The sequence below is a fragment of the Acanthochromis polyacanthus genome, unplaced genomic scaffold, assembly GCF_021347895.1.
Source record: "Acanthochromis polyacanthus isolate Apoly-LR-REF ecotype Palm Island unplaced genomic scaffold, KAUST_Apoly_ChrSc contig38, whole genome shotgun sequence".
NCBI classification, from domain to species: domain Eukaryota; kingdom Metazoa; phylum Chordata; class Actinopteri; family Pomacentridae; genus Acanthochromis; species Acanthochromis polyacanthus.
The window spans coordinates 1-26247 of record NW_026131326.1 but is presented as its reverse complement, the minus strand read 5'-3'; the positions used below and the strand labels follow the sequence as shown (position 1 = coordinate 26247).

The following is a 26247-nucleotide window of genomic DNA, read 5'->3' as shown; positions in this document are numbered from 1 at the left end:
GCAAAACACCTCGTCCACCTTCAGATGGAGATGATCCATGATGACATTCCTGCAGAACCATGCTCGGGACGAAGCATCCTCACCAGACGACGCCACTTGGAAACGAAGGGTATACCTCAGCCCGACCCTAGGGATCTGCTGCTCCGGTGTGGCCCCTGCGGCCATCCTCACGGTGTGTAGAAAACGCCTCAGCAGCTGGTGTAAGACTCCGACAAAACACTTGATCTTAGCCAAAAGGGCCGAGAAGCGATGACCATGACCGTTTGCTGAACGGGCCCAGCCCCTGGCGCAGTTCTCACTTGTGCTGGTGCACTGTTTTCACCGGGCTGCGCTAGTGGCTTCTGCCTGGTGACCTCACACACAAGCTCCACTCAGCACCGCCAAAAATCTGTCAAGCACAGCCCTTTGCTTTCAACAAACAGATGGCTCTGCCAGACGGCAAAGCCTGCCAAAATAGAATACAACTCGTTGGAGTCACTCTCCACGGAGTCTTTAGTAAAAGGCGAAAGACTTGTACGTTATGAAGAGAACCAGAGTAAGTCCCGGAAAGTGTGAATGAAGGCCTTTGCCCGTCCGCAGCCAGATTAAAACCATTCCTCTCTTCAAACTGATTTGGATAAGCATGAAAACGCCACACAAGCACCTCACCGCTGCTGGCTTTGTTTGACCGTTTGGGTTCATTCTCTGACCTCACAGTGTGTGCTGCAGTGGTTGTCCTTTTATGTCTGTGTCTTTTCATTCCACAAGGCCAGAGAAGGGTGCACCGTTCCCGGCGGCACTGCAATGCCGGGTCGATGCGTGGAGTGAAAGGAGCAAGCCCCTCGTTCAGCTCCCAGTGCTAAAAATGGTTTAATATGTAGTCCTCACATGGAGGACATATCAGATATTAAACTGATAAGAACAGATACTACACGTGATCTTAGCCAAAAGGCCGAGAAGCGATGACCCATGACCGTTTGCTGAACGGGCCCCAGCCCCCTGGCGCAGTTCTCACTTGTGCTGGTGCACTGTTTCACCGGGCTGGCCTAGTGGCTTCTGCCTGGTGACCTCACACACAAGCTCCACTCAGCACCGCCCAAAAATCTGTCAAGCACAGCTCCTTTGCTTTCAACAAACAGATATGGCTCTGCCAGACGGCAAGCCTGCCAAAAACAGAATACACTCACTGGAGACACTCTCCACGGAAGTCTTTAGTAAAAGGCGAAAGACTTGTACGTTATGAAGAGAAACCAGAGTAAGTCTGCCTTTCTGCAGAAGAAGCAGCCCAAAAGCCTGGTTGTCACAGGCACCACACTCATGGTGAGACTCGCTTGCATTGGTCACGGGTAGCAGATGCCCGGGCCACGCCCAGTGCACCTCACCTCCCCGTGTTGCCAAAGCTCCGTCCAGTCGTATGCGGCCAGTCGGACGGATGACCAATCCTACTGCGGCCGGCCCTGTGTTCCTGACCGTTCCCCTGGTTGTTGGGACTCGGGCCTTCGGTAAAGTGAATATAAGGCCTTTGCCAGTCGCGCAGCCAGATTAAAAACCATTCTGCTCTTCTTCAAACTGATTGGATAAGCATGAAAACGCCAGCGATGCAAAGCACCTCACTGCTGCTTGGCTTTGTTTGACCGGCTTTGGGTTCATTCTCTGATCTCACAGTGTGTGGCTGGGCAGTGGTTGTTCTTTTATGTCTGTGTGCTTGTGCATTCCACAAGGCCAGAGAAGGGTGCATCGCGTTCCCGTAGCGGCACTGCAGATGCCAGGTGAATGCGTGGAGTGAAAGGAGCAAGCCCGCTCGTTCAGGCTCCCAGTGCTAAAAATGCGTTTAATATGTAGTCCTCAGCATGGAGGAGCATATTCAGATTATTAAAACTGATAAGAACAGATACTACACTTGATCTTAGGCCAAAGGCCGAGAAGTCGATGACCCATGACCGCGTTTGCTGAACTGGGCCCGCCCCCTGGCGCAGTTGCCACTTGTGCTGGATGCACTGTTTTCACCGGGCTGACGCTAGTGGCTTGCTGCCTGATGTGACCTCACAACAACAAGCTCCACTCAGCACCGCCCAAAAATCTGTCAAGCACAGCTCCTTTGCTTTCAACACAAACAAGGTATAGGTTCTGCCAGACGGCAAAGCCATGCCAAAAAATAGGATTAAACTCGTTAGGAGTCACTCTCCACGGAAAGTCTTTAGTAAAAAGGCGAACGACTTGTACGTTATGAAGAGGAACCGAGGATAAGTCCCGGAGAAGTGTGAATGAAGGCCTTTGCCGTCCGCAGCCAGATTAAAACCATTCTCTCTTCAAACTGATTTGGATAAGCATGAAAACGCCACACAAGCACCTCACGCTGCTGGCTTTGTTTGACCGCTTTGGGTTCATTCTCTGACCTCACAGTGTGGTGCTGCAGTGGTTGTCCTTTATGTCTGTGTCTTTGTCATTCCACAAGGCCAGAGAAGGGTGCACCGTTTCCGGCGGCACTGCAATGCCGGGTTCGATGCGTGGAGTGAAAGGAGCAGCCCCTCGTTCAAACTCCCAGTGCTAAAATTGCGTTTAATATGTAGTCCTCACATTGGAGGACATATCAGATATTAAATGATAAGAACAGATACTACACTTGATCTTAGCCAAAAGGCCGAGAAGCGATTGACCCATGACCGTTTTGCTGAACGGGGCCCAGCCCCTGGCGCAGTTCTCACTTGTGCTGGGCACTGTTTTCACCGGGCCTGCGCTAGTGGCTTACTGCCTGGTGACCTCACACACAAGCTCCACTCAGCACCGCCCAAAAAATCTGTCAAGCACAGCTCCTTGCTTTCAACAAACAGATATGGCTCTGCCAGACGGGCAAAGCCTGCCAAAAATAGAATACACTCACTGGAGTCACTCTCCACGGAAGTCTTTAGTAAAGGCGAAGGACTTGTACGTTATGAAGAGAAACCAGAGTAAGTCTGCCTTTCTGCAGGAAGAAGCAGCCCCAAAAGCCTGGTTGTCACAGGCACCACACTCATGGTGAGACTCGCTTGCATTTGTCACGGGTAGCAGATGCCGGGCCACGCCCAGTGCACCTCACCTCCCCGTGTTGCAAAGGCTCCGTCCAGTCGCTATTGCGGCCAGTCGGACGGATGACCAATCCTACTCGCGGCCGGCCGTGTTCTGACCGTTCCCCTGGTTGTTGGACTCGGGCCTCGGAAAGTGTGAATGAAGGCCTTTGCCGTCCGCAGCCAGATTAAAACCATTCTCTCTTCAAAACTGATTTGGATAAGCATGAAAACGCCACACAAGCACCTCACGCTGCTGGCTTTGTTTGACCGCTTTGGGTTCATTCTCTGACCTCACAGTGTGTGCTGCAGTGGTTGTCCTTTTATGTCTGTGTCTTGTCGTTCCACAAGGCCAGAGAAGGGTGCACCGTTCCCGGCGGCACTGCAATGCCAGGTCGATGCGTGGAGTGAAAGGAGCAGCCTCTCGTTCAGCTCCCAGTGCTAAAATGCCGTTTAATATGTAGTCCTCACATGGAGGACATATCAGATATTAACTGATAAGAACAGATTTTTTTTCTTTTATTTTATTTTAAGGAATCATCCCACAGAACTTATACCAAACAACACAATTCCTGAATCACATAAGCACACAATACATACATAAACACATAAAAAAAACATGCCAACAGTTGCTCAGAAGAAAAACCACAGGTCAACAAAAACCTGTCCCAACCGGAACAACACACTGTGCTCGGAACACTCATCCAACAAACCATCCTATTTGGCACAAAAAGAAAACCAAAGAAATTTCAGTCGGTGCAATAATCAAAACCCTCCCCCCAGTGTCACACACCAAAGCCCTCATCCCACCAACCCCAAACCCCCTTTCCACCTCTCCAGAGCTGCACGCTTCCCCCACCCAATATGTTGCTGTCCTTACCCTCCCCCCAGGCTCCGCCACCAACTTCCCCATCACCCCTTTGGCCTACTGACAGTCCTGTGTTTCTGGACAAGCTCCTGCTTTGCTCACCCACAAGTTCTTCTTGACCAGGCTGACAATCAGCCAGACAAGGAACGTCCTTTTCCCGTGCCCACCCCTCTGTCGATGCGCTCCCATGACATGGCAGGCCAAGACATCACCCGCCCAAACCTCAACTCCACCCGAGACCAGAGCGCTCTGCGCAAAGGGATAGTCTCACATAATATGTGCGACCGACTCCTCGTCCCCACAGCCCTCCCTTGGACAGGCAGGAGATCCCGCTAGCCCACAGCAGGAGATCCCGCTAGCCCGTGCCTGTGCATTATCTTGCGCACCGGCAAGCACCTGTGGAAGCACAACCAATTCAGGTCCTTGAGCCCATTATCAATGCCACGTGGCTAGACCCCCCCCCCCATGTCCTGGACACCACCCCCGATCACCGGTGTGGCAGACACCCTTTCCCTAAACCTCATTGTACAGGGCTCTATGATTGACTCTCAATGCCCCTACGGATGCCTCCGGATGAGCTCTCAACCACCGTGCAGCATGGCGGTAATGCCAAGGCTGCTGCTCCAGCCCGTGGCGCCAATTGTCCCACGCCATGAGCTGTCTTGCCTGGGTAAGCAAAAAACAGCTGCAGAAAATAGCCCGATGGGTGCACGACTGGGCCAGACAGCTGAGCGCACAAGAAGGGACACGAACATACAATCCAGCTTCAGTGGCAAATGTGGGACGTCCGCCCCCCCACCGTCAATCCTAACCATCATGCAGGCCCTTGATACGTAGTCGTATCGCCCTCCCCACACGAAACCAAAAACCATACGCATCAGCGACCTCCTCATGCTCACTGGAAGGGGGTGACATATGCCAGGTACAAAAGGACGGTAGCACATCTACTTCAGCACCAGTACTTTCCCGACAAAGGTCAGGAATCTGCCCTTCCACAATGACAGCTTCCTCTGAACCTTGGCAAGGCCGGTCAGTCCAGTTCGAGGCAGCACTGTTGGCTGTCTTGAAATGAACTCCCAAAATTTTCAGCGGACTGCGGCAGTGTGCTAAGCCCCCCGGTACATCCGTCCGCCCCTTCCACCATTCAAAAAACTTAACTGAAGACTTAGCAAGGTTCAGGGCTCGCCCATGCTGCCCCCAAAGTCCTGTATGACCCGCAAAGCCCTGACCAGATATTCATTACTGTCCAGCTAGCGAACGTCATATCATCCGCGTACTGGGACACGCTTCACCCGGTGTGCCCCCCACTGCCTGGCACCAAAAACCCTCTGATCCCCTGATCCGCACGGATGGCCTCTCCCGAGGGGTCTATGTACAAAACGTACAGCAGAGAGGAGAAGAGCGGGCACCCCTGCTCACTCCAGAGTGTACCCCAATACCGTTACCCAGATGACCATTTATCCATCACCATGCTCCTCACATTTGCGTACAAAGTCCGCAACCACCCCACAAAACCTGGCTGAAACCCATCCTCTCCAACCCCCTGAACATAAACCCCAGTGTACCCTGTCAAAACGCCTTTTGCTGATCGGGGCCACAGCCATTAGTGGCAAGTTACGGTCCTCTGACCAAGCAATTGCGTCCCGGACCAGCTGAAGGTCCACCTCACTGAGCGCCCCTTCACCCCACATGTCTACTCCAAATGGATCACATGCGGTAGTGCCGTGCCGAGTCGGTCCGCAAGGACTTTTGCTAAGGCTTGTAGTCCACACACAGCATAGTCAGTGGGACGCCAGTTCCCTAGATCTGCCCCGGTCCCCTTTTCTTGTATAGGAGGGAGATACCCCATGGGCCAAAGATTTCCCATTGCAACACTATGCACACCTCATTAAAAACCTTCCAACACCGTCGGCCCTAGCACCATCCAGAAACAATGTAAAATTACACTGGAAGCCCATCAATACCGGGGACTGTCTTTCTCCCAAAAGAAACAGGGCTATTGTCGCGTGGCACCCGCCGAGTGAGCAGGCCCAGAAATCCCTCAGCCCTGTCTTCGTCAACCCTCCCTCCCTTTATAAAAGCCCGATAGTGTCGGTAGAGGACACTTGCCATTTCACTCGCGTCTGTAGTGAGCCGTCCCTGATCATCTCTAACTGCGGTCAGAACTTGTTTCTCTCTGCACAAACTGAGCTTGAAAAACCGCAGAGCATGCCTCTGACTTTCCATGCAGCTCTCTCCGTGACCGGGCCAGAATATGCGCGAGCGTCTTGCTCATAAAACTCCTGACTGAGACTTCAGGGTGTTTGCAGACTTGTAGGTCCACCTCACCCCCGCAGTTACCCTGGTATATTCCACTCGAGCTGTTGCTGCAGATGAGACACTCGTCTTCTTGACCTCCTCTTCCTAGCCTTGCAGTACTTCAGGCAAAAGCGCTTAATGCGCTCCTTTGCTATTTCCCACCATGCAGAAACCCCAGAGCACATGGCTCTGAGTCCCAAAAGGTCCGTAAAAACCACAAGAATTGCCTTCTGAAAGTAGCTTCTCCAACACGCTGATGCTAAGGCGCCAATGCTAGGCCCAAAAAGAGGCAGAGACGAGCCTACCTGAAACAATAGCCCATGGTGATGGGTGAAGCAGACAGGAAACACCTTGCCTGCAACAAACTTAAAGACCCCGAAAAAAACACGTAGTCAGACGCTTTACTACCCCACGCGATGTGCCATGTGGGTCCATCTGCCATCGGCCGGACTCCTTACCCCATCCACCAAGCCGTGTCCCTCAAAAAAACGAGATATGTATCGCTCCCCGGCCATGCTCGACCCCCACTCCCCAACTCAACATTAAAATCACCCCCCGACAAATTGAACCTGCCTGTTGTGGTGAGGTGCGGTTCGATCAGTCCAAAAACCTCCTGCCTTTCTACTGGAGTTTGTGACCCATACACACAACGACCCTGAGCTTTCAGTGACTCCCACGACACATCAGCTCCCCAAAACCCTCCCCTGAGAAAAAACCACAACATTGTCACTTTCATGTCCCTTGATCCAAACAGAATTCCCAACCCAGTTAGAGTGAACCCACCCCCAACAAGCTCACCCCCAACACTTCAGACCGCAGGCCCCCTACCCCACTCTCGAAGGGAGCCCACATAATCAAAAACAACCCTCCTTTTAACAGGGTCCCTCATACCCCTCACATTCGGCGACATTACATTAAAAAAAAACATATTTGACATCAAAAAGAAATAAACCTTGCAAAAAACCCACCTATTGATCATACAGGTCCATGCTGTCCATCTGCTCGGCCCAGGAAAAGGGCACAGTATTCGGCAAGGATGTCGGCCTGTTGGGTCCCTCATATGCATCCTTCCCCAAAGGTGAAGGAACCATCGTAAGGTCCGGGGTAAGTTCTAGTTCCAATTCAAATCCTGGCGTGAGCGGGTCCTCCACGCCAGCCCCAGACTGTTCATCATTCAACCCTTCCCCCTCCCCCTCCACACTGTCCCCCTCTTGCGTTCGTCCCTCTTCAGCCCCTGCTGCGCCTCTTACTGCTTGACTGGGCTCTCTGCCCTCACAACCCCCCACATTCAACCCATCAGTCTTAACTGTCTCTTCACCCTTGACCTCTTGCTGTGCAGGCCCTGTTCAGCAGGGAGACCCGCATCAAGGGCCTGTGATCCTCCACGCACACCTTGGTCCACCTTAAGCTGGACTGAGACAGGGGAAGCCGCGGAGAAGCCACCCGGAGGGCCGCCAAGGTCGATGGGCCTTCCCGTGAATCTCCACAGGACAAGCCACGTTATTCCCACGGGCTGCAGCACTCTCTCACTCCTGGAAGCGCCGGCACTCTTCGGCGCTCCCCCTGGTCTCCCACCTCTGGCAACCTCCGCAAAGGTCCACGCATGGTCGGGCAGTCCCGGTACAAATGTCCCAAGCCGCCGCAACCATGGCATGGCCCTCGGCTCACTGTAGTCCTTCGCCTCGTGTCCTCCCTGCTCACAGAAGCCGGCAACGGTCTCCAGCACATGATTGTCTCTGCATGACCCGACTGCCGACAGCGGCGGGCAGAATGCAGGTTGCCGTGCATAGTACAAGTAACCCCTGTCCCCACCCAAGTTTTAAAAAAAAGCAGGCGGGTGCTTAAGTTCGTTGGGCCCGTCTGGGTCAGCCTTCAACAGCATCTGAAACTGCTGCCTGCCCGTCCAAACTCCCAAGGGATCGTGGGACATACCTTGCCGCCGTCACCACCTCCCGTACTTGACTCAGAAAAGACGAAATTTGCAAGGTCAGTGACAAAAGGGTTGTACATATGCACAGTGACAACCCTAAAATTCGGCCAATCCAAATTCCAAACCTTATACAAGGTGAAGAGGCCGCGTTGATGCCGTGTTCCTGCATCTCTCTGCCGCTCGTTGGTATAACTCTTCTCCTCTCCACGTGACGTCAGAAGCCTTGACCTGCAGGTTCCACTGAACACACAGCACGTCTTCCACCTTAAAAAGGAGATGTTCCATAATGACGGTCCTACAGAACCACATCCGGGACGAAGCATTTTCTTCAGTGAACAGCCACCTGGAACTGCAGGATATATCTCAGCCCGACCCCGGGGATCTGCTGCTCTGGTGCAGCCTCTGCAGCCATCTCCGTGGGTGAGAAGAAACTACTCAGCAGTCGCCGCCGCCGCCGCGAGGCTCCGGTACTATGCTTGATCTTAGCCAAAAGGCCAAGAAGCGATGACCCATGACCGTTTGCTGCCGGGGCCCAGCCCCCTGGCGCAGTTCTCACTTGTGCTGGTGCACTGTTTTCACCGGGCTGCGCTACTGGCTTCTGCCTGGTGACCTCACACACAAGCTCCACTCAGCACCGCCCAAAAATCTGTCAAGCACAGCTCCTTTGCTTTCAACAAACAGATATGGCTCTGCCAGATGGCAAAGCCTATCAAAAATAGGAATAAACTCGTTGGAGTCACTCTCCACGGAAGTCTTTAGTAAAAGGCGAAAGACTTGTACGTTATGAAGAGAAACCAGAGTAAGTCCCGGAAAGTGTGAATGAAGGCCTTTGCCGTCCGCAGCCAGATTAAACCATTCTCTCTTCAAACTGATTTGGATAAGCATGAAACGCCACACAAGCACCTCACGCTGCTGGCTTTGTTTGACCGCTTTTGGGTTCATTCTCTGACCTCACAGTGTGTGCTGCAGTGGTTGTCCTTTTATGTCTGTGTCTTTTCATTCCACAAGGCCAGAGAAGGGTGCACCGTTCCCGGCGGCACTGCAATGCCGGGTGGATGCGTGGAGTGAAAGGAGCAAGCCCCTCGTTCAGCTCCCAGTGCTAAAATGCGTTTAATATGTAGTCCTCACATGGAGGACATATCAATATTAAACTGATAAGAACAGATACTACACTTGATCTTAGCCAAAAGGCCGAGAAGCGATGACCCCATGACCGTTTGCTGAACGGGCCCAGCCCCCTGGCGCAGTTCTCACTTGTGCTGGTGCACTGTTTTCACGGGCTGCGCTAGTGGCTTCTGCCTGGTGACCTCACACACAAGCTCCACTCAGCACTGCCCAAAAATCTGTCAAGCACAGCTCCTTTGCTTTCAACAAACAGATATGGCTCTGCCAGACGGCAAAGCCTGCCAAAAATAGGATAAACTCGTTGGAGTCACTCTCCACGGAAGTCTTTAGTAAAAGGCGAAAGACTTGTACGTTATGAAGAGAAACCAGAGTAAGTCCGGAAAGTGTGAATGAAGGCCTTTGCCGTCCGCAGCCAGATTAAAAACCATTCTCTCTTCAAACTGATTTGGAAAGCATGAAAACGCCACACAAGCACCTCACGCTGCTGGCTTTGTTTGACCGCTTTGGGTTCATTCTCTGACCTCACAGTGTGTGCTGCAGTGGTTGTCCTTTTATGTCTGTGTCTTTTCATTCCACAAGGCAGAGAAGGGTGCACCGTTTCCGGCGGCACTGCAATGCCGGGTCGATGCGTGGAGTGAAAGGAGCAAGCCCCTCGTTCAGCTCCCAGTGCTAAAAATGCGTTTAATATGTAGTCCTCACATGGAGGACATATCAGATATTAAACTGATAAGAACAGATACTACACTTGATCTTAGCCAAAAGGCCGAGAAGCGATGACCCATGACCGTTTGCTGAACGGGCCCAGCCCCCTGGCGCAGTTCTCACTGTGCTGGTGCACTGTTTTCACCGGGCTGCGCTAGTGGCTTCTGCCTGGTGACCTCACACACAAGCTCCACTCAGCACCGCCCAAAAATCTGTCAAGCACAGCTCCTTTGCTTTCAACAAACAGATATGGCTCTGCCAGACGGCAAAGCCTGCCAAAATAGAATACACTCGTTGGAGTCACTCTCCACGGAAGTCTTTAGTAAAAGGCGAAAGACTTGTACGTTATGAAGAGAACCAGAGTAAGTCCCGGAAAGTGTGAATGAAGGCCTTTGCCGTCCGCAGCCAGATTAAAACCATTCTCTCTTCAAACTGATTTGGATAAGCATGAAAACGCCACACAAGCACCTCACGCTGCTGGCTTTGTTTGACCGCTTTGGGTTCATTCTCTGACCTCACAGTGTGTGCTGCAGTGGTTGTCCTTTTATGTCTGTGTCTTTTCATTCCACAAGGCCAGAGAAGGGTGCACCGTTCCCGGCGGCACTGCAATGCCGGGTGGATGCGTGGAGTGAAAGGAGCAAGCCCCTCGTTCAGCTCCCAGTGCTAAAAATGCGTTTAATATGTAGTCGCTCACATGGAGGACATATCAGATATTAAACTGATAAGAACAGATACTACACTTGATCTTAGCCAAAAGGCCGAGAAGCGATGACCCATGACCGTTTGCTGAACGGGCCCAGCCCCCTGGCGCAGTTCTCACTTGTGCTGGTGCACTGTTTTCACCGGGCTGCGCTAGTGGCTTCTGCCTGGTGACCTCACACACAAGCTCCACTCAGCACCGCCCAAAAATCTGTCAAGCACAGCTCCTTTGCTTTCAACAAACAGATATGGCTCTGCCAGACGGCAAAGCCTGCCAAAAATAGAATACACTCGTTGGAGTCACTCTCCACGGAAGTCTTAGTAAAAGGCGAAAGACTTGTACGTTATGAAGAGAAACCAGAGTAAGTCCCGGAAAGTGTGAATGAAGGCCTTTGCCGTCCGCAGCCAGATTAAAACCATTCTCTCTTCAAACTGATTGGATAAGCATGAAAACGCCACACAAGCACCTCACGCTGCTGGCTTTGTTTGACCGCTTTGGGTTCATTCTCTGACCTCACAGTGTGTGCTGCAGTGGTTGTCCTTTTATGTCTGTGTCTTTTCATTCCACAAGGCCAGAGAAGGGTGCACCGTTTCCGGCGGCACTGCAATGCCGGGTCGATGCGTGGAGTGAAAGGAGCAAGCCCTCGTTCAGCTCCCAGTGCTAAAAATGCGTTTAATATGTAGTCCTCACATGGAGGACATATCAGATATTAAACTGATAAGAACAGATACTACACTTGATCTTAGCCAAAAGGCCGAGAAGCGATGACCCATGACCGTTTGCTGAACGGGCCCAGCCCCTGGCGCAGTTCTCACTTGTGCTGGTGCACTGTTTTCACCGGGCTGCGCTAGTGGCTTCTGCCTGGTGACCTCACACACAAGCTCCACTCAGCACCGCCCAAAAATCTGTCAAGCACAGCTCCTTTGCTTTCAACAAACAGATATGGCTCAGCCAGACGGCAAAGCCTGCCAAAAATAGAATACACTCACTGGAGTCACTCTCCACGGAAGTCTTTAGTAAAAGGCGAAGGACTTGTAAGTTATGAAGAGAAACCAGAGTAAGTCTGCCTTTCTGCAGAAGAAGCAGCCCAAAAGCCTGGTTGTCACAGGCACCACACTCATGGTGAGACTCGCTTGCATTGGTCACGGGTAGCAGATGCCGGGCCACGCCCAGTGCACCTCACCTCCCCGTGTTGCCAAAGGCTCCGTCCAGTCGTATTGCGGCCAGTCGGACGGATGACCAATCCTACTGCGGCCGGCCGTGTTCTGACCGTTCCCCTGGTTGTTGGGACTCGGGCCTCGAAAAGTGAATAAAGGCCTTTGCCGTCCGCAGCCAGATTAAAACCATTCTCTCTTCAAACTGATTTGGATAAGCATGAAACGCCACACAAGCACCTCACGCTGCTGGCTTTGTTTGACCGCTTTGGGTTCATTCTCTGACCTCACAGTGTGTGCTGCAGTGGTTGTCCTTTTATGTTTGTGTCTTTTCATTCCACAAGGCCAGAGAAGGGTGCACCGTTTCCGGCGGCACTGCAATGCCGGGTGGATGCGTGGAGTGAAAGGAGCAAGCCCCTCGTTCAGCTCCCAGTGCTAAAAATGCGTTTAATATGTAGTCCTCACATGGAGGACATATCAGATATTAAACTGATAAGAACAGATACTACACTTGATCTTAGCCAAAAGGCCGAGAAGCGATGACCCATGACCGTTTGCTGAACGGGCCCAGCCCCCTGGCGCAGTTCTCACTTGTGCTGGTGCACTGTTTTCACCGGGCTGCGCTAGTGGCTTCTGCCTGGTGACCTCACACACAAGCTCCACTCAGCACCGCCCAAAAATCTGTCAAGCACAGCTCCTTTGCTTTCAACAAACAGATATGGCTCTACCAGACGGCAAAGCCTGCCAAAAATAGAATACACTCACTGGAGTCACTCTCCACGGAAGTCTTTAGTAAAAGGCGAAAGACTTGTACGTTATGAAGAGAAACCAGAGTAAGTCTGCCTTTCTGCAGAAGAAGCAGCCCAAAAGCCTGGTTGTCACAGGCACCACACTCATGGTGAGACTCGCTTGCATTGGTCACGGGTAGCAGATGCCGGGCCACGCCCAGTGCACCTCACCTCCCCGTGTTGCCAAAGGCTCCGTCCAGTCGTATTGCGGCCAGTCGGACGGATGACCAATCCTACTGCGGCCGGCCGTGTTCTGACCGTTCCCTGGTTGTTGGGACTCGGGCCTCGGAAAGTGAATAAAGGCCTTTGCCGTCCGCAGCCAGATTTAAAACCATTCTCTCTTCAAACTGATTTGGATAAGCATGAAAACGCCACACAAGCACCTCACGCTGCTGGCTTTGTTTTGACCGCTTTGGGTTCATTCTCTGACCTCACAGTGTGTGCTGCAGTGGTTGTCCTTTTATGTTTGTGTCTTTTCATTCCACAAGGCCAGAGAAGGGTGCACCGTTTCCGGCGGCACTGCAATGCCGGGTGGATGCGTGGAGTGAAAGGAGCAAGCCCCTCGTTCAGCTCCCAGTGCTAAAAATGCGTTTAATATGTAGTCCTCACATGGAGGACATATCAGATATTAAACTGATAAGAACAGATACTACACTTGATCTTAGCCAAAAGGCCGAGAAGCGATGACCCATGACCGTTTGCTGAACGGGCCCAGCCCCCTGGCGCAGTTCTCACTTGTGCTGGTGCACTGTTTTCACCGGGCTGCGCTAGTGGCTTCTGCCTGGTGACCTCACACACAAGCTCCACTCAGCACCGCCCAAAAATCTGTCAAGCACAGCTCCTTTGCTTTCAACAAACAGATATGGCTCTACCAGACGGCAAAGCCTGCCAAAATAGAATACACTCACTGGAGTCACTCTCCACGGAAGTCTTTAGTAAAAGGCGAAAGACTTGTACGTTATGAAGAGAAACCAGAGTAAGTCTGCCTTTCTGCAGAAGAAGCAGCCCAAAAGCCTGGTTGTCACAGGCACCACACTCATGGTGAGACTCGCTTGCATTGGTCACGGGTAGCAGATGCCGGGCCACGCCCAGTGCACCTCACCTCCCCGTGTTGCCAAAGGCTCCGTCCAGTCGTATTGCGGCCAGTCGGACGGATGACCAATCCTACTGCGGCCGGCCGTGTTCTGACCGTTCCCCTGGTTGTTGGGACTCGGGCCTCGGAAAGTGTGAATAAAGGCCTTTGCCGTCCGCAGCCAGATTAAAACCATTCTCTCTTCAAACTGATTTGGATAAGCATGAAAACGCCACACAAGCACCTCACGCTGCTGGCTTTGTTTGACCGCTTTGGGTTCATTCTCTGATCTCACAGTGTGTGCTGCAGTGGTTGTTCTTTTATGTCTGTGTCTTTTCATTCCACAAGGCCAGAGAAGGGTGCACCGTTCCCGGCGGCACTGCAATGCCGGGTCGATGCGTGGAGTGAAAGGAGCAAGCCCCTCGTTCAGCTCCCAGTGCTAAAAATGCGTTTAATATGTAGTCCTCACATGGGAGGACATATCAGATATTAAACTGATAAGAACAGATACTACACTTGATCTTAGCCAAAAGCCGAGAAGCGATGACCCATGACCGTTGCTGAACGGGCCCAGCCCCTGGCGCAGTTCTCACTTGTGCTGGTGCACTGTTTTCACCGGCTGCGCTCGTGCTTCTGCCTGGTGACCTCACACACAAGCTCCACTCAGCACCGCCCAAAAATCTGTCAAGCACAGCTCCTTTGCTTTCAACAAACAGATATGGCTCTGCCAACGGCAAAGCCTGCCAAAAATAGAATACACTCGTTGGAGTCACTCTCCACGGAAGTCTTTAGTAAAAGGCAAAAGACTTGTACGTTATGAAGAGAAACCAGAGTAAGTCTGCCTTCTGCAGAAGAAGCAGCCCAAAAGCCTGGTTGTCACAGGCACCACACTCATGGTGAGACTCGCTTGCATTGGTCACGGGTAGCAGATGCCGGCCACGCCCAGTGCACCTCACCTCCCCGTGTGCCAAAGGCTCCGTCCAGTCGTATTGCGGCCAGTCGGACGGATGACCAATCCTACTGCGGCGGCCCGTGTTCTGACCGTTCCCTGGTTGTTGGGACTCGGGCCTCGGAAAGTGAATAAAGGCCATTCTCTCTTCAAACTGATTTGGATAAGCATGAAAACGCCACACAAGCACCTCACGCTGCTGGCTTTGCTTGACCGCTTTGGGTTCATTCTCTGATCTCACAGTGTGTGCTGCAGTGGTTGTCCTTTATGTCTGTGTCTTTTAATTCCACAAGGCCAGAGAAGGGTGCACCGTTCCCGGCGGCACTGCAATGCCGGGTCGATGCGTGGAGTGAAAGGAGCAAGTCCCCTCGTTCAGCTCCCAGTGCTAAAAATGCGTTTAATATGTAGTCCTCACATGGAGGACATATCAGATATTAAACTGATAAGAACAGATACTACACTTGATCTTAGCCAAAAGGCCGAGAAGCGATGACCCATGACCGTTTGCTGAACGGGCCCAGCCCCCTGGCGCAGTTCTCACTTGTGCTGGTGCACTGATTTCACCGGGCTGCGCTAGTGGCTTCTGCCTGGTGACCTCACACACAAGCTCCACTCAGCACCGCCCAAAAATCTGTCAAGCACAGCTCCTTTGCTTTCAACAAACAGATATGGCTCTGCCAGACGGCAAAGCCTGCCAAAAATAGGATAAACTCGTTGGAGTCACTCTCCACGGAAGTCTTTAGTAAAAGGCGAAAGACTTGTACGTTATGAAGAGAAACCAGAGTAAGTCCCGGAAAGTGTGAATGAAGGCCTTTGCCGTCCGCAGCCAGATTAAAACCATTCTCTCTTCAAACTGATTTGGATAAGCATGAAAACGCCACACAAGCACCTCACGCTGCTGGCTTTGTTTGACCGCTTTGGGTTCATTCTCTGACCTCACAGTGTGTGCTGCAGTGGTTGTCCTTTTATGTCTGTGTCTTTTCATTCCACAAGGCCAGAGAAGGGTGCACCGTTCCGGCGGCACTGCAATGCCGGGTGGATGCGTGGAGTGAAAGGAGCAAGCCCCTCGTTCAGCTCCCAGTGCTAAAAATGCGTTTAATATGTAGTCCTCACATGGAGGACATATCAGATATTAAACTGATAAGAACAGATACTACACTTGATCTTAGCCAAAAGGCCGAGAAGCGATGACCCATGACCGTTTGCTGAACGGGCCCAGCCCCCTGGCGCAGTTCTCACTTGTGCTGGTGCACTGTTTTCACCGGGCTGCGCTAGTGGCTTCTGCCTGGTGACCTCACACACAAGCTCCACTCAGCACCGCCCAAAAATCTGTCAAGCACAGCTGCTTTGCTTTCAACAAACAGATATGGCTCTGCCAGACGGCAAAGCCTGCCAAAAAGAGGATAAACTCGTTGGAGTCACTCTCCACGGAAATCTTTAGTAAAAGGCGAAAGACTTGTACGTTACGAAGAGAAACCAGAGGAAGTCCCGGAAAGTGTGAATGAAGGCCTTTGCCGTCCGCAGCCAGATTAAAACCATTCTCTCTTCAAACTGATTTGGATAAGCATGAAAACGCCACACAAGCACCTCACGCTGCTGGCTTTGTTTGACCGCTTTGGGTTCATTCTCTGACCTCACAGTGTGTGCTGCAGTGGTTGTCCTTTTATGTCTGTGTCTTTTCATTCCACAAGGCCAGAGAAGGGTGCACCGTTTCCGGCGGCACTGCAATGCCGGGTCGATGCGTGGAGTGAAAGGAGCAAGCCCCTCGTTCAGCTCCCAGTGCTAAAATGCGTTTAATATGTAGTCCTCACATGGAGGACATATCAGATATTAAACTGATAAGAACAGATACTACACTTGATCTTAGCCAAAAGGCCGAGAAGCGATGACCCATGACCGTTTGCTGAACGGGCCCAGCCCCCTGGCGCAGTTCTCACTTGTGCTGGTGCACTGTTTTCACCGGCCTGCGCCAGTGGCTTCTGCCTGGTGACCTCACACACAAGCTCCACTCAGCACCGCCCAAAAATCTGTCAAGCACAGCTCCTTTGCTTTCAACAAACAGATATGGCTCTGCCAGACGGCAAAGCCTGCCAAAAATAGGAATAACTCGTTGGAGTCACTCTCCACGGAAGTCTTTAGTAAAAGGCGAAAGACTTGTACGTTATGAGAGAAATCAGAGTAAGTCTGCCTTTCTGCAGAAGAAGCAGCCCAAAAGCCTGGTTGTCACAGGCACCACACTCATGGTGAGACTCGCTTGCATTTGTCACGGGTAGCAGATGCCGGGCCACGCCCAGTGCACCTCACCTCCCCGTGTTGCCAAAGGCTCCGTCCAGTCGTATTGCGGCCAGTCGGACGGATGACCAATCCTACTGCGGCCGGCCGTGTTTCTGACCGTTCCCCTGGTTGTTGGGACTCGGGCCTCGGAAAGTGTGAATGAAGGCCTTTGCCGTCCGCAGCCAGATTAAAACCATTCTCTCTTCAAACTGATTTGGATAAGCATGAAAACGCCACACAAGCACCTCACGCTGCTGGCTTTGTTTGACCGCTTTGGGTTCATTCTCTGACCTCACAGTGTGTGCTGCAGTGGTTGTCCTTTATGTCTGTGTCTTTTCATTCCACAAGGCCAGAGAAGGGTGCACCGTTCCCGGCGGCACTGCAATGCCGGGTCGATGCGTGGAGTGAAAGGAGCAAGTCCCTCGTTCAGCTCCCAGTGCTAAAAATGCGTTTAATATGTAGTCCTCACATGGAGGACATATCAGATATTAAACTGATAAGAACAGATACTACACTTGATCTAAGCCAAAAGGCCGAGAAGCGATGACCCATGACCGTTTGCTGAACGGGCCCAGTCCCCTGGCGCAGTTCTCACTTGTGCTGGTGCACTGTTTTCACCGGGCTGCGCTAGTGGCTTCTGCCTGGTGACCTCACATACAAGCTCCACTCAGCACCGCCCAAAAATGTGTCAAGCACAGCTGCTTTGCTTTCAACAAACAGATATGGCTCTGCCAGACGGCAAAGCCTGCCAAAAAGAGGATAAACTCGTTGGAGTCACTCTCCACGGAAGTCTTTAGTAAAAGGCGAAAGACTTGTACGTTACGAAGAGAAACCAGAGGAAGTCCCGGAAAGTGTGAATGAAGGCCTTTGCCGTCCGCAGCCAGATTAAAACCATTCTCTCTTCAAACTGATTTGGATAAGCATGAAAACGCCACACAAGCACCTCACGCTGCTGGCTTTGTTTGACCGCTTTGGGTTCATTCTCTGACCTCACAGTGTGTGCTGCAGTGGTTGTCCTTTTATGTCTGTGTCTTTTCATTCCACAAGGCCAGAGAAGGGTGCACCGTTCCGGCGGCACTGCAATGCCGGGTCGATGCGTGGAGTGAAAGGAGCAAGCCCCTCGTTCAGCTCCCAGTGCTAAAAATGCGTTTAATATGTAGTCCTCACATGGAGGACATATCAGATATTAAACTGATAAGAACAGATACTACACTTGATCTTAGCCAAAAGGCCGAGAAGCGATGACCCATGACCGTTTGCTGAACGGGCCCAGCCCCCTGGCGCAGTTTTCACTTGTGCTGGTGCACTGTTTTCACCGGGCTGCGCCAGTGGCTTCTGCCTGGTGACCTCACACACAAGCTCCACTCAGAACCGCCCAAAAATCTGTCAAGCACAGCTCCTTTGCTTTCAACAAACAGATATGGCTCTGCCAGACGGCAAAGCCTGCCAAAGAGAGAATAAACTCGTTGGAGTCACTCTCCACAGAAGTCTTTAGTAAAAGGCGAAAGACTTGTACGTTATGAAGAGAAACCAGAGTAAGTCCCGGAAAGTGTGAATGAAGGCCTTTGCCGTCCGCAGCCAGATTAAAACCATTCTCTCTTCAAACTGATTTGGATAAGCATGAAAACGCCACACAAGCACCTCACGCTGCTGGCTTTGTTTGACCGCTTTGGGTTCATTCTCTGACCTCACAGTGTGTGCTGCAGTGGTTGTCCTTTTATGTCTGTGTCTTTTCATTCCACAAGGCCAGAGAAGGGTGCACCGTTTCCCGGCGGCACTGCAATGCCGGGTCGATGCGTGGAGTGAAAGGAGCAAGCCCCTCGTTCAGCTCCCAGTGCTAAAAATGCGTTTAATATGTAGTCCTCACATGGAGGACATATCAGATATTAAACTGATAAGAACAGATACTACACTTGATCTTAGCCAAAAGGCCGAGAAGCGATGACCCATGACCGTTTGCTGAACGGGCCCAGCCCCCTGGCGCAGTTCTCACTTGTGCTGGTGCACTGTTTTCACCGGGCTGCGCTAGTGGCTTCTGCCTGGTGACCTCACACACAAGCTCCACTCAGCACCGCCCAAAATCTGTCAAGCACAGCTCCTTTGCTTTCAACAAACAGATATGGCTCTGCCAGACGGCAAAGCCTGCCAAAAATAGGATAAACTCGTTGGAGTCACTCTCCACGGAAGTCTTTAGTAAAAGGCGAAAGACTTGTACGTTATGAAGAGAAACCAGAGTAAGTCTGCCTTTCTGCAGAAGAAGCAGCCCAAAAGCCTGGTTGTCACAGGCACCACACTCATGGTGAGACTCGCTTGCATTGGTCACGGGTAGCAGATGCCGGGCCACGCCCAGTGCACCTCACCTCCCCGTGTTGCCAAAGGCTCCGTCCAGTCGTATTGCGGCCAGTCGGACGGATGACCAATCCTACTGCGGCCGGCCGTGTTCTGACCGTTCCCCTGGTTGTTGGGACTCGGGCCTCGAAAGTGTGAATGAAGGCCTTTGCCGTCCGCAGCCAGATTAAAACCATTCTCTCTTCAAACTGATTTGGATAAGCATGAAAACGCCACACAAGCACCTCACGCTGCTGGCTTTGTTTGACCGCTTTGGGTTCATTCTCTGACCTCACAGTGTGTGCTGCAGTGGTTGTCCTTTTATGTCTGTGTCTTTTCATTCCACAAGGCCAGAGAAGGGTGCACCGTTCCCGGCGGCACTGCAATGCCGGGTCGATGCGTGGAGTGAAAGGAGCAAGCCCCTCGTTCAGCTCCCAGTGCTAAAAATGCGTTTAATATGTAGTCCTCACATGGAGGACATATCAGATATTAAACTGATAAGAACAGATACTACACTTGATCTTAGCCAAAAGGCCGAGAAGCGATGACCCATGACCGTTTGCTGAACGGGCCCAGCCCCCTGGCGCAGTTCTCACTTGTGCTGGTGCACTGTTTTCACCGGGCTGCGCTAGTGGCTTCTGCCTGGTGACCTCACACACAAGCTCCACTCAGCACCGCCCAAAAATCTGTCAAGCACAGCTCCTTTGCTTTCAACAAACAGATATGGCTCTGCCAGACGGCAAAGCCTGCCAAAAATAGAATACACTCGTTGGAGTCACTCTCCACGGAAGTCTTTAGTAAAAGGCGAAAGACTTGTACGTTATGAAGAGAAACCAGAGTAAGTCCCGGAAAGTGTGAATGAAGGCCTTTGCCGTCCGCAGCCAGATTAAAACCATTCTCTCTTCAAACTGATTTGGATAAGCATGAAAACGCCACACAAGCACCTCACGCTGCTGGCTTTGTTTGACCGCTTTGGGTTCATTCTCTGACCTCACAGTGTGTGCTGCAGTGGTTGTCCTTTTATGTCTGTGTCTTTTCATTCCAAAAGGCCAGAGAAGGGTGCACCGTTTCCGGCGGCACTGCAATGCCGGGTCGATGCGTGGAGTGAAAGGAGCAAGCCCCTCGTTCAGCTCCCAGTGCTAAAAATGCGTTTAATATGTAGTCCTCACATGGAGGACATATCAGATATTAAACTGATAAGAACAGATACTACACTTGATCTTAGCCAAAAGGCCGAGAAGCGATGACCCATGACCGTTTGCTGAACGGGCCCAGCCCCCTGGCGCAGTTCTCACTTGTGCTGGTGCACTGTTTTCACCGGGCTGCGCTAGTGGCTTCTGCCTGGTGACCTCACACACAAGCTCCACTCAGCACCGCCCAAAAATCTGTCAAGCACAGCTCCTTTGCTTTCAACAAACAGATATGGCTCTGCCAGACGGCAAAGCCTGCCAAAATAGAATACACTCACTGGAGACACTCTCCACGGAAGTCTTTAGTAAAAGGCGAAGGACTTGTAAGTTATGAAGAGAAACCAGAGTAAGTCTGCCTTTCTGCAGAAGAAGCAGCCCAAAAGCCTGGTTGTCACAGGCACCACACTCATGGTGAGACTCGCTTGCATTGGTCACGGGTAGCAGATGCCGGGCCACGCCCAGTGCACCTCACCTCCCCGTGTTGCCAAAGGCTCCGTCCAGTCGTATTGCGGCCAGTCGGACGGATGACCAATCCTACTGCGGCCGGCCGTGTTCTGACCGTTCCCCTGGTTGTTGGGACTCGGGCCTCGGAAAGTGAATAAAGGCCTTTGCCGTCCGCAGCCAGATTAAAACCATTCTCTCTTCAAACTGATTTGGATAAGCATGAAAACGCCACACAAGCACCTCACGCTGCTGGCTTTGTTTGACCGCTTTGGGTTCATTCTCTGACCTCACAGTGTGTGCTGCAGTGGTTGTCCTTTTATGTTTGTGTCTTTTCATTCCACAAGGCCAGAGAAGGGTGCACCGTTTCCGGCGGCACTGCAATGCCGGGTGGATGCGTGGAGTGAAAGGAGCAAGCCCCTCGTTCAGCTCCCAGTGCTAAAAATGCGTTAATATGTAGTCCTCACATGGAGGACATATCAGATATTAAACTGATAAGAACAGATACTACACTTGATCTTAGCCAAAAGGCCGAGAAGCGATGACCCATGACCGTTTGCTGAACGGGCCCAGCCCCCTGGCGCAGTTCTCACTTGTGCTGGTGCACTGTTTTCACCGGGCTGCGCTAGTGGCTTCTGCCTGGTGACCTCACACACAAGCTCCACTCAGCACCGCCCAAAAATCTGTCAAGCACAGCTCCTTTGCTTTCAACAAACAGATATGGCTCTACCAGACGGCAAAGCCTGCCAAAAATAGAATACACTCACTGGAGTCACTCTCCACGGAAGTCTTTAGTAAAAGGCGAAAGACTTGTACGTTATGAAGAGAAACCAGAGTAAGTCTGCCTTTCTGCAGAAGAAGCAGCCCAAAAGCCTGGTTGTCACAGGCACCACACTCATGGTGAGACTCGCTTGCATTGGTCACGGTAGCAGATGCCGGGCCACGCCCAGTGCACCTCACCTCCCCGTGTTGCCAAAGGCTCCGTCCAGTCGTATTGCGGCCAGTCGGACGGATGACCAATCCTACTGCGGCCGGCCGTGTTCTGACCGTTCCCCTGGTTGTTGGGACTCGGGCCTCGGAAAGTGTGAATGAAGGCCTTTGCCGTCCGCAGCCAGATTAAAACCATTCTCTCTTCAAACTGATTTGGATAAGCATGAAAACGCCACACAAGCACCTCACGCTGCTGGCTTTGTTTGACCGCTTTGGGTTCATTCTCTGACCTCACAGTGTGTTGCTGCAGTGGTTGTCCTTTTATGTCTGTGTCTTTCATTCCACAGGCCAGAGAAGGTGCACCGTTTCCGGCGGCACTGCAATGCCGGGTCGATGCGTGGAGTGAACGGAGCAAGCCCCTCGTTCAGCTCCCAGTGCTAAAAATGCGTTTAATATGTAGTCCTCACATGGAGGACATATCAGAATATTAAACTGATAAGAACAGATACTACACTTGATCTTAGCCAAAAGGCGAAAGCGATGACCCATGGACCGTTGCTGAACGGGCCCAGCCCCCTGGCGCAGTTCTCACTTGTGCTGGTGCACTGTTTTCACCGGGCTGCGCGAGTGGCTTCTGCCTGGTGACCTCACACACAAGCTCACTCAGCACCGCCCAAAAATCTGTCAAGCACAGCTCCTTTGCTTTCAACAAACAGATATGCTCTTGCCAGACGGCAAAGCCTGCCAAAAAATAGGATAAACTCGTTGGAGTCACTCTCCACGGAAGTCTTTAGTAAAAAGGCAAAAGACATTGTACGCTTTGAAGAGGAAACCAGAGTAAGTCTGGCCTTCTGCAGAAGAAAGCAGCCCAAAGCCTGGTTGTCCACAGGCCACCACCACTCATGGTGAGACTCGCTTGCATTGGTCACGGTAGCAGATGCCGGGCCACGCCCAGTGCACCGTCACCTCCCCGTGTTGCCAAAAGGCTCCGTCCAGTTCGTATTGCGGCCAGTCGGACGGATGACCAATCCTACTGCGGCCGGCCGTGTCTGACCGTTCCCGCTGGTGTTTGGACTCGGGCCTCGGAAAGTGTGAATGAAGGCCTTTGCCGTCCGCAGCCAGATTAAAACCATTCTCTCTTCAAACTGCATTTGGATAAGCATGAAAACGCCACACAAGCACCTCACGCTGCTGGCTTTGTTTGACCGCTTTGGGTTCATTCTCTGACCTCACAGGTGTGTGCTGCAGTGGTTGCCTTTTATGTCTGTGTCTTTTCATTCCACAAGGCCAGAGAAGGGTGCACCGTTTCCGGCGGCACTGCAATGCCGGGTCGATGCGTGGAGTGAAAGGAGCAAGCCCCTCGTTCAGCTCCCAGTGCTAAAAATGCGTTTAATACGTAGTCCTCACATGGAGGACATATCAGATATTAAAACTGATTAAGAACAGATACTACCACTTGATCTTAGCCAAAAAGGCCGAGAAGCGATGACCCATGACCGTTTGCTGAACGGGCCAGCCCCCTGGCCGCAGTTCTCACTTGTGCTGGTGCACTGTTTTCACCGGGCTGCGCTAGTGGCTTCTGCCTGGTGACCTCACACACAAGCTCCACTCAGCACCGCCAAAATCTGTCAAGCACAGCTCCTTTGCTTTCAACAAACAGATATGGCTCTGCCAGACGGCAAAGCCTGCCAAAAATAGAATACACTCGTTGGAGTCACTCTCCACGGAAGTCTTTAGTAAAGGCGAAAGACTTGTACGTTATGAAGAGAAACCAGAGTAAGTCCCGGAAAGTGTGAATGAAGGCCTTTTGCCGTCCGCAGCCAGATTAAAACCATTCTCTCTTCAAACTGATTTGGATAAGCATGAAAACGCCAACACAAGCACCTCACGCTGCTGGCTTTGTTTTGACCGCTTTGGGTTCATTCTCTGACCTCCACAGTGTGTGCTGCAGTGGTTGTCCTTTTATGTCTGTGTCTTTTCATTCCACAAGGCCAGAGAAGGGTGCACCGTTTCAAGGCGCACTGCAATGCCGGGTCGATGCGTGGAGTGAAAGGAGCAAGCCCCTCGTTCAGCTCCAGTGCTAAAAATGCGTTTAATATGTAGTCCTCACATGGAGGACATATCAGATATTAAAACTGATAAGAACAGATACTACACTGATCTTAGCCAAAAAGGCGAGAAGCGATGACCCATGAACCGTTTGCTGAACGGGCCCAGCCCCCTGCGCAGTTCTACTTGTGCTGGTGCACTGTTTTCACCGGTCTGCGCTAGTGGGCTTCTGCCTGGTGACCTTCACACACAAGCTCCACTCAGCACCGCCCAAAAATCTGTCAAGCACAGCTCCTTTGCTTTCAACAAACAGATATGGCTCTGCCAGACGGCAAAGCCTGCCAAAAATAGGATAACTCGTTGGAGTCACTCTCCACGGAAGTCTTTAGTAAAAGGCGAAAGACTTGTACGTTATGAAGAGAAACCAGAGTAAGTCTGCCTTTCTGCAGAAGAAGCAGCCCAAAAGCCTGGTTGTCACAGGCACCACACTCATGGTGAGACTCGCTTGCATTGGTCACGGGTAGCAGATGCCGGGCCACGCCCAGTGCACCTCACCTCCCCGTGTTGCCAAAGGCTCCGTCCAGTCGTATTGCGGCCAGTCGGACGGATGACCAATCCTACTGCGGCCGGCCGTGTTCTGACCGTTCCCCTGGTGTTGGGACTCGGGCCTCGGAAAGTGAATAAAGGCCTTTGCCGTCCGCAGCCAGATTAAAACCATTCTCTCTTCAAACTGATTTGGATAAGCATGAAAACGCCACACAAGCACCTCACGCTGCTGGCTTTGTTTGACCGCTTTGGGTTCATTCTCTGACCTCACAGTGTGTGCTGCAGTTGTTCTTTTATGTCTGTGTCTTTTCATTCCACAAGGCCAGAGAAGGGTGCACCGTTCCGGCGGCACTGCAATGCCGGGTCGATGCGTGGAGTGAAAGGAGCAAGCCCCTCGTTCAGCTCCCAGTGCTAAAAATGCGTTTAATATGTAGTCCTCACATGGAGGACATATCAGATATTAAACTGATAAGAACAGATACTACACTTGATCTTAGCCAAAAGGCCGAGAAGCGATGACCCATGACCGTTTGCTGAACGGGCCCAGCCCCCTGGCGCAGTTCTCACTTGTGCTGGTGCACTGTTTTCACCGGGCTGCGCTAGTGGCTTCTGCCTGGTGACCTCACACACAAGCTCCACTCAGCACCGCCCAAAAATCTGTCAAGCACAGCTCCTTTGCTTTCAACAAACAGATATGGCTCTGCCAGACGGCAAAGCCTGCCAAAAATAGGATAAACTCGTTGGAGTCACTCTCCACGGAAGTCTTTAGTAAAAGGCGAAAGACTTGTACGTTATGAAGAGAAACCAGAGTAAGTCCCGGAAAGTGTGAATGAAGGCCTTTGCCGTCCGCAGCCAGAAAACCATTCTCTCTTCAAACTGATTTGGATAAGCATGAAAACGCCACACAAGCACCTCACGCTGCTGGCTTTGTTTGACCGCTTTGGGTTCATTCTCTGACCTCACAGTGTGTGCTGCATGGTTGTCCTTTTATGTCTGTGTCTTTCATTCCACAAGGCCAGAGAAGGGTGCACCGTTTCCGGCGGCACTGCAATGCCGGTCGATGCGTGGAGTGAAAGGAGCAAGCCCCTCGTTCACTCCCAGTGCTAAAATGCGTTTAATATGTAGTCCTCACATGGAGGACATATCAGATATTAAACTGATAAGAACAGATACTACACTTGATCTTAGCCAAAAGGCGAGAAGCGATGACCCATGACCGTTTGCTGAACGGGCCCAGCCCCCTGGCGCCAGTTCTCACTTGTGCTTGGTGCACTGTTTTCACCGGGCTGCGCTTAGTGGCTTCTGCCTGGTGACCTCACACACAAGCTCCACTCAGCACCGCCCAAAAATCTGTCAAGCACAGCTCCTTTGCTTTCAACAAACAGATATGGCTCTGCCAGACGGCAAAGCCTGCCAAAAATAATACACTCACTGAGTCACTCTCCACGGAAGTCTTTAGTAAAAGGCGAAGGACTTGTACGTTATGAAGAGAAACCAGAGTAAGTCTGCCTTTCTGCAGAAGAAGCAGCCCAAAAGCCTGGTTGTCACAGGCACCACACTCATGGTGAGACTCGCTTGCATTTGTCACGGGTAGCAGATGCCGGCCACGCCCAGTGCACCTCACCTCCCCGTGTTGCCAAAGGCTCCGTCCAGTCGTATTGCGGCCAGTCGGACGGATGACCAATCCTACTGCGGCCGGCCGTGTTCTGACCGTTCCCCTGGTTGTTGGGACTCGGGCCTCGGAAAGTGAATGAAGGCCTTTGCCGTCCGCAGCCAGATTAAAACCATTCTCTCTTCAAACTGATTTGGATAAGCATGAAAACGCCACACAAGCACCTCACGCTGCTGGCTTTGTTTGACCGCTTTGGGTTCATTCTCTG

General features: G+C 51.9%; 49 non-coding genes and 2 pseudogenes across 49 annotated transcripts; all 51 read right to left on the bottom strand.

The window, feature by feature from the left end:
• Nucleotides 1-425: 425 nt before the first annotated feature.
• Nucleotides 426-539, bottom strand: LOC127532922 (U5 spliceosomal RNA). The gene has a single exon (XR_007940571.1). It is a non-coding gene; the product is annotated as a U5 spliceosomal RNA (small nuclear RNA).
• Nucleotides 540-753: 214 nt separating this feature from the next.
• On the bottom strand, nucleotides 754-943 carry LOC127532883 (U2 spliceosomal RNA). The gene has a single exon (XR_007940533.1). It is a non-coding gene; the product is annotated as a U2 spliceosomal RNA (small nuclear RNA).
• A 183-nt stretch (nucleotides 944-1126) lies between these two features.
• On the bottom strand, nucleotides 1127-1238 carry LOC127532911 (U5 spliceosomal RNA). Its single transcript, XR_007940560.1, has one exon. It is a non-coding gene; the product is annotated as a U5 spliceosomal RNA (small nuclear RNA).
• Nucleotides 1239-1711: 473 nt separating this feature from the next.
• Nucleotides 1712-1909, bottom strand: LOC127532897 (U2 spliceosomal RNA). Its single transcript, XR_007940547.1, has one exon. It is a non-coding gene; the product is annotated as a U2 spliceosomal RNA (small nuclear RNA).
• A 203-nt stretch (nucleotides 1910-2112) lies between these two features.
• Nucleotides 2113-2223, bottom strand: LOC127532877 (U5 spliceosomal RNA). Its single transcript, XR_007940527.1, has one exon. It is a non-coding gene; the product is annotated as a U5 spliceosomal RNA (small nuclear RNA).
• A 217-nt stretch (nucleotides 2224-2440) lies between these two features.
• On the bottom strand, nucleotides 2441-2632 carry LOC127532895 (U2 spliceosomal RNA). Its single transcript, XR_007940545.1, has one exon. It is a non-coding gene; the product is annotated as a U2 spliceosomal RNA (small nuclear RNA).
• Nucleotides 2633-2818: 186 nt separating this feature from the next.
• Nucleotides 2819-2931, bottom strand: LOC127532925 (U5 spliceosomal RNA). Its single transcript, XR_007940574.1, has one exon. It is a non-coding gene; the product is annotated as a U5 spliceosomal RNA (small nuclear RNA).
• Nucleotides 2932-3380: 449 nt separating this feature from the next.
• Nucleotides 3381-3561, bottom strand: LOC127532898 (uncharacterized; annotated as a pseudogene).
• A 5243-nt stretch (nucleotides 3562-8804) lies between these two features.
• Nucleotides 8805-8922, bottom strand: LOC127532900 (U5 spliceosomal RNA). The gene has a single exon (XR_007940549.1). It is a non-coding gene; the product is annotated as a U5 spliceosomal RNA (small nuclear RNA).
• A 211-nt stretch (nucleotides 8923-9133) lies between these two features.
• LOC127532892 (U2 spliceosomal RNA) lies at nucleotides 9134-9322 on the bottom strand. The gene has a single exon (XR_007940542.1). It is a non-coding gene; the product is annotated as a U2 spliceosomal RNA (small nuclear RNA).
• A 181-nt stretch (nucleotides 9323-9503) lies between these two features.
• Nucleotides 9504-9618, bottom strand: LOC127532904 (U5 spliceosomal RNA). The gene has a single exon (XR_007940553.1). It is a non-coding gene; the product is annotated as a U5 spliceosomal RNA (small nuclear RNA).
• A 210-nt stretch (nucleotides 9619-9828) lies between these two features.
• Nucleotides 9829-10019, bottom strand: LOC127532910 (U2 spliceosomal RNA). The gene has a single exon (XR_007940559.1). It is a non-coding gene; the product is annotated as a U2 spliceosomal RNA (small nuclear RNA).
• A 179-nt stretch (nucleotides 10020-10198) lies between these two features.
• Nucleotides 10199-10312, bottom strand: LOC127532918 (U5 spliceosomal RNA). Its single transcript, XR_007940567.1, has one exon. It is a non-coding gene; the product is annotated as a U5 spliceosomal RNA (small nuclear RNA).
• Nucleotides 10313-10524: 212 nt separating this feature from the next.
• Nucleotides 10525-10716, bottom strand: LOC127532889 (U2 spliceosomal RNA). The gene has a single exon (XR_007940539.1). It is a non-coding gene; the product is annotated as a U2 spliceosomal RNA (small nuclear RNA).
• A 181-nt stretch (nucleotides 10717-10897) lies between these two features.
• LOC127532917 (U5 spliceosomal RNA) lies at nucleotides 10898-11011 on the bottom strand. Its single transcript, XR_007940566.1, has one exon. It is a non-coding gene; the product is annotated as a U5 spliceosomal RNA (small nuclear RNA).
• Nucleotides 11012-11222: 211 nt separating this feature from the next.
• LOC127532884 (U2 spliceosomal RNA) lies at nucleotides 11223-11412 on the bottom strand. Its single transcript, XR_007940534.1, has one exon. It is a non-coding gene; the product is annotated as a U2 spliceosomal RNA (small nuclear RNA).
• Nucleotides 11413-11594: 182 nt separating this feature from the next.
• Nucleotides 11595-11707, bottom strand: LOC127532920 (U5 spliceosomal RNA). Its single transcript, XR_007940569.1, has one exon. It is a non-coding gene; the product is annotated as a U5 spliceosomal RNA (small nuclear RNA).
• A 443-nt stretch (nucleotides 11708-12150) lies between these two features.
• LOC127532882 (U2 spliceosomal RNA) lies at nucleotides 12151-12341 on the bottom strand. Its single transcript, XR_007940532.1, has one exon. It is a non-coding gene; the product is annotated as a U2 spliceosomal RNA (small nuclear RNA).
• Nucleotides 12342-12519: 178 nt separating this feature from the next.
• LOC127532907 (U5 spliceosomal RNA) lies at nucleotides 12520-12637 on the bottom strand. Its single transcript, XR_007940556.1, has one exon. It is a non-coding gene; the product is annotated as a U5 spliceosomal RNA (small nuclear RNA).
• A 445-nt stretch (nucleotides 12638-13082) lies between these two features.
• LOC127532881 (U2 spliceosomal RNA) lies at nucleotides 13083-13273 on the bottom strand. Its single transcript, XR_007940531.1, has one exon. It is a non-coding gene; the product is annotated as a U2 spliceosomal RNA (small nuclear RNA).
• Nucleotides 13274-13451: 178 nt separating this feature from the next.
• LOC127532912 (U5 spliceosomal RNA) lies at nucleotides 13452-13568 on the bottom strand. The gene has a single exon (XR_007940561.1). It is a non-coding gene; the product is annotated as a U5 spliceosomal RNA (small nuclear RNA).
• Nucleotides 13569-14014: 446 nt separating this feature from the next.
• On the bottom strand, nucleotides 14015-14205 carry LOC127532887 (U2 spliceosomal RNA). Its single transcript, XR_007940537.1, has one exon. It is a non-coding gene; the product is annotated as a U2 spliceosomal RNA (small nuclear RNA).
• A 175-nt stretch (nucleotides 14206-14380) lies between these two features.
• LOC127532905 (U5 spliceosomal RNA) lies at nucleotides 14381-14496 on the bottom strand. Its single transcript, XR_007940554.1, has one exon. It is a non-coding gene; the product is annotated as a U5 spliceosomal RNA (small nuclear RNA).
• A 412-nt stretch (nucleotides 14497-14908) lies between these two features.
• Nucleotides 14909-15100, bottom strand: LOC127532878 (U2 spliceosomal RNA). The gene has a single exon (XR_007940528.1). It is a non-coding gene; the product is annotated as a U2 spliceosomal RNA (small nuclear RNA).
• Nucleotides 15101-15281: 181 nt separating this feature from the next.
• Nucleotides 15282-15396, bottom strand: LOC127532903 (U5 spliceosomal RNA). The gene has a single exon (XR_007940552.1). It is a non-coding gene; the product is annotated as a U5 spliceosomal RNA (small nuclear RNA).
• Nucleotides 15397-15608: 212 nt separating this feature from the next.
• On the bottom strand, nucleotides 15609-15798 carry LOC127532886 (U2 spliceosomal RNA). The gene has a single exon (XR_007940536.1). It is a non-coding gene; the product is annotated as a U2 spliceosomal RNA (small nuclear RNA).
• Nucleotides 15799-15979: 181 nt separating this feature from the next.
• Nucleotides 15980-16094, bottom strand: LOC127532916 (U5 spliceosomal RNA). The gene has a single exon (XR_007940565.1). It is a non-coding gene; the product is annotated as a U5 spliceosomal RNA (small nuclear RNA).
• Nucleotides 16095-16306: 212 nt separating this feature from the next.
• LOC127532885 (U2 spliceosomal RNA) lies at nucleotides 16307-16496 on the bottom strand. Its single transcript, XR_007940535.1, has one exon. It is a non-coding gene; the product is annotated as a U2 spliceosomal RNA (small nuclear RNA).
• A 181-nt stretch (nucleotides 16497-16677) lies between these two features.
• LOC127532919 (U5 spliceosomal RNA) lies at nucleotides 16678-16791 on the bottom strand. The gene has a single exon (XR_007940568.1). It is a non-coding gene; the product is annotated as a U5 spliceosomal RNA (small nuclear RNA).
• Nucleotides 16792-17237: 446 nt separating this feature from the next.
• LOC127532921 (U2 spliceosomal RNA) lies at nucleotides 17238-17428 on the bottom strand. Its single transcript, XR_007940570.1, has one exon. It is a non-coding gene; the product is annotated as a U2 spliceosomal RNA (small nuclear RNA).
• A 181-nt stretch (nucleotides 17429-17609) lies between these two features.
• On the bottom strand, nucleotides 17610-17724 carry LOC127532914 (U5 spliceosomal RNA). The gene has a single exon (XR_007940563.1). It is a non-coding gene; the product is annotated as a U5 spliceosomal RNA (small nuclear RNA).
• A 212-nt stretch (nucleotides 17725-17936) lies between these two features.
• Nucleotides 17937-18126, bottom strand: LOC127532880 (U2 spliceosomal RNA). The gene has a single exon (XR_007940530.1). It is a non-coding gene; the product is annotated as a U2 spliceosomal RNA (small nuclear RNA).
• A 181-nt stretch (nucleotides 18127-18307) lies between these two features.
• LOC127532913 (U5 spliceosomal RNA) lies at nucleotides 18308-18422 on the bottom strand. Its single transcript, XR_007940562.1, has one exon. It is a non-coding gene; the product is annotated as a U5 spliceosomal RNA (small nuclear RNA).
• Nucleotides 18423-18634: 212 nt separating this feature from the next.
• On the bottom strand, nucleotides 18635-18826 carry LOC127532888 (U2 spliceosomal RNA). The gene has a single exon (XR_007940538.1). It is a non-coding gene; the product is annotated as a U2 spliceosomal RNA (small nuclear RNA).
• Nucleotides 18827-19006: 180 nt separating this feature from the next.
• On the bottom strand, nucleotides 19007-19121 carry LOC127532902 (U5 spliceosomal RNA). The gene has a single exon (XR_007940551.1). It is a non-coding gene; the product is annotated as a U5 spliceosomal RNA (small nuclear RNA).
• Nucleotides 19122-19566: 445 nt separating this feature from the next.
• Nucleotides 19567-19757, bottom strand: LOC127532876 (U2 spliceosomal RNA). Its single transcript, XR_007940526.1, has one exon. It is a non-coding gene; the product is annotated as a U2 spliceosomal RNA (small nuclear RNA).
• A 181-nt stretch (nucleotides 19758-19938) lies between these two features.
• Nucleotides 19939-20053, bottom strand: LOC127532908 (U5 spliceosomal RNA). The gene has a single exon (XR_007940557.1). It is a non-coding gene; the product is annotated as a U5 spliceosomal RNA (small nuclear RNA).
• A 212-nt stretch (nucleotides 20054-20265) lies between these two features.
• Nucleotides 20266-20456, bottom strand: LOC127532899 (U2 spliceosomal RNA). Its single transcript, XR_007940548.1, has one exon. It is a non-coding gene; the product is annotated as a U2 spliceosomal RNA (small nuclear RNA).
• Nucleotides 20457-20636: 180 nt separating this feature from the next.
• LOC127532924 (U5 spliceosomal RNA) lies at nucleotides 20637-20751 on the bottom strand. The gene has a single exon (XR_007940573.1). It is a non-coding gene; the product is annotated as a U5 spliceosomal RNA (small nuclear RNA).
• A 444-nt stretch (nucleotides 20752-21195) lies between these two features.
• Nucleotides 21196-21385, bottom strand: LOC127532890 (U2 spliceosomal RNA). The gene has a single exon (XR_007940540.1). It is a non-coding gene; the product is annotated as a U2 spliceosomal RNA (small nuclear RNA).
• A 178-nt stretch (nucleotides 21386-21563) lies between these two features.
• LOC127532906 (U5 spliceosomal RNA) lies at nucleotides 21564-21681 on the bottom strand. Its single transcript, XR_007940555.1, has one exon. It is a non-coding gene; the product is annotated as a U5 spliceosomal RNA (small nuclear RNA).
• A 443-nt stretch (nucleotides 21682-22124) lies between these two features.
• LOC127532893 (U2 spliceosomal RNA) lies at nucleotides 22125-22314 on the bottom strand. Its single transcript, XR_007940543.1, has one exon. It is a non-coding gene; the product is annotated as a U2 spliceosomal RNA (small nuclear RNA).
• Nucleotides 22315-22493: 179 nt separating this feature from the next.
• Nucleotides 22494-22613, bottom strand: LOC127532926 (uncharacterized; annotated as a pseudogene).
• Nucleotides 22614-23064: 451 nt separating this feature from the next.
• LOC127532894 (U2 spliceosomal RNA) lies at nucleotides 23065-23259 on the bottom strand. Its single transcript, XR_007940544.1, has one exon. It is a non-coding gene; the product is annotated as a U2 spliceosomal RNA (small nuclear RNA).
• Nucleotides 23260-23438: 179 nt separating this feature from the next.
• LOC127532915 (U5 spliceosomal RNA) lies at nucleotides 23439-23552 on the bottom strand. Its single transcript, XR_007940564.1, has one exon. It is a non-coding gene; the product is annotated as a U5 spliceosomal RNA (small nuclear RNA).
• Nucleotides 23553-23768: 216 nt separating this feature from the next.
• On the bottom strand, nucleotides 23769-23958 carry LOC127532896 (U2 spliceosomal RNA). The gene has a single exon (XR_007940546.1). It is a non-coding gene; the product is annotated as a U2 spliceosomal RNA (small nuclear RNA).
• Nucleotides 23959-24140: 182 nt separating this feature from the next.
• On the bottom strand, nucleotides 24141-24254 carry LOC127532909 (U5 spliceosomal RNA). The gene has a single exon (XR_007940558.1). It is a non-coding gene; the product is annotated as a U5 spliceosomal RNA (small nuclear RNA).
• A 440-nt stretch (nucleotides 24255-24694) lies between these two features.
• On the bottom strand, nucleotides 24695-24884 carry LOC127532879 (U2 spliceosomal RNA). Its single transcript, XR_007940529.1, has one exon. It is a non-coding gene; the product is annotated as a U2 spliceosomal RNA (small nuclear RNA).
• A 181-nt stretch (nucleotides 24885-25065) lies between these two features.
• LOC127532901 (U5 spliceosomal RNA) lies at nucleotides 25066-25180 on the bottom strand. Its single transcript, XR_007940550.1, has one exon. It is a non-coding gene; the product is annotated as a U5 spliceosomal RNA (small nuclear RNA).
• Nucleotides 25181-25387: 207 nt separating this feature from the next.
• Nucleotides 25388-25574, bottom strand: LOC127532891 (U2 spliceosomal RNA). The gene has a single exon (XR_007940541.1). It is a non-coding gene; the product is annotated as a U2 spliceosomal RNA (small nuclear RNA).
• A 184-nt stretch (nucleotides 25575-25758) lies between these two features.
• Nucleotides 25759-25870, bottom strand: LOC127532923 (U5 spliceosomal RNA). Its single transcript, XR_007940572.1, has one exon. It is a non-coding gene; the product is annotated as a U5 spliceosomal RNA (small nuclear RNA).
• Between the last annotated feature and the right edge of the window lie 377 nt (nucleotides 25871-26247).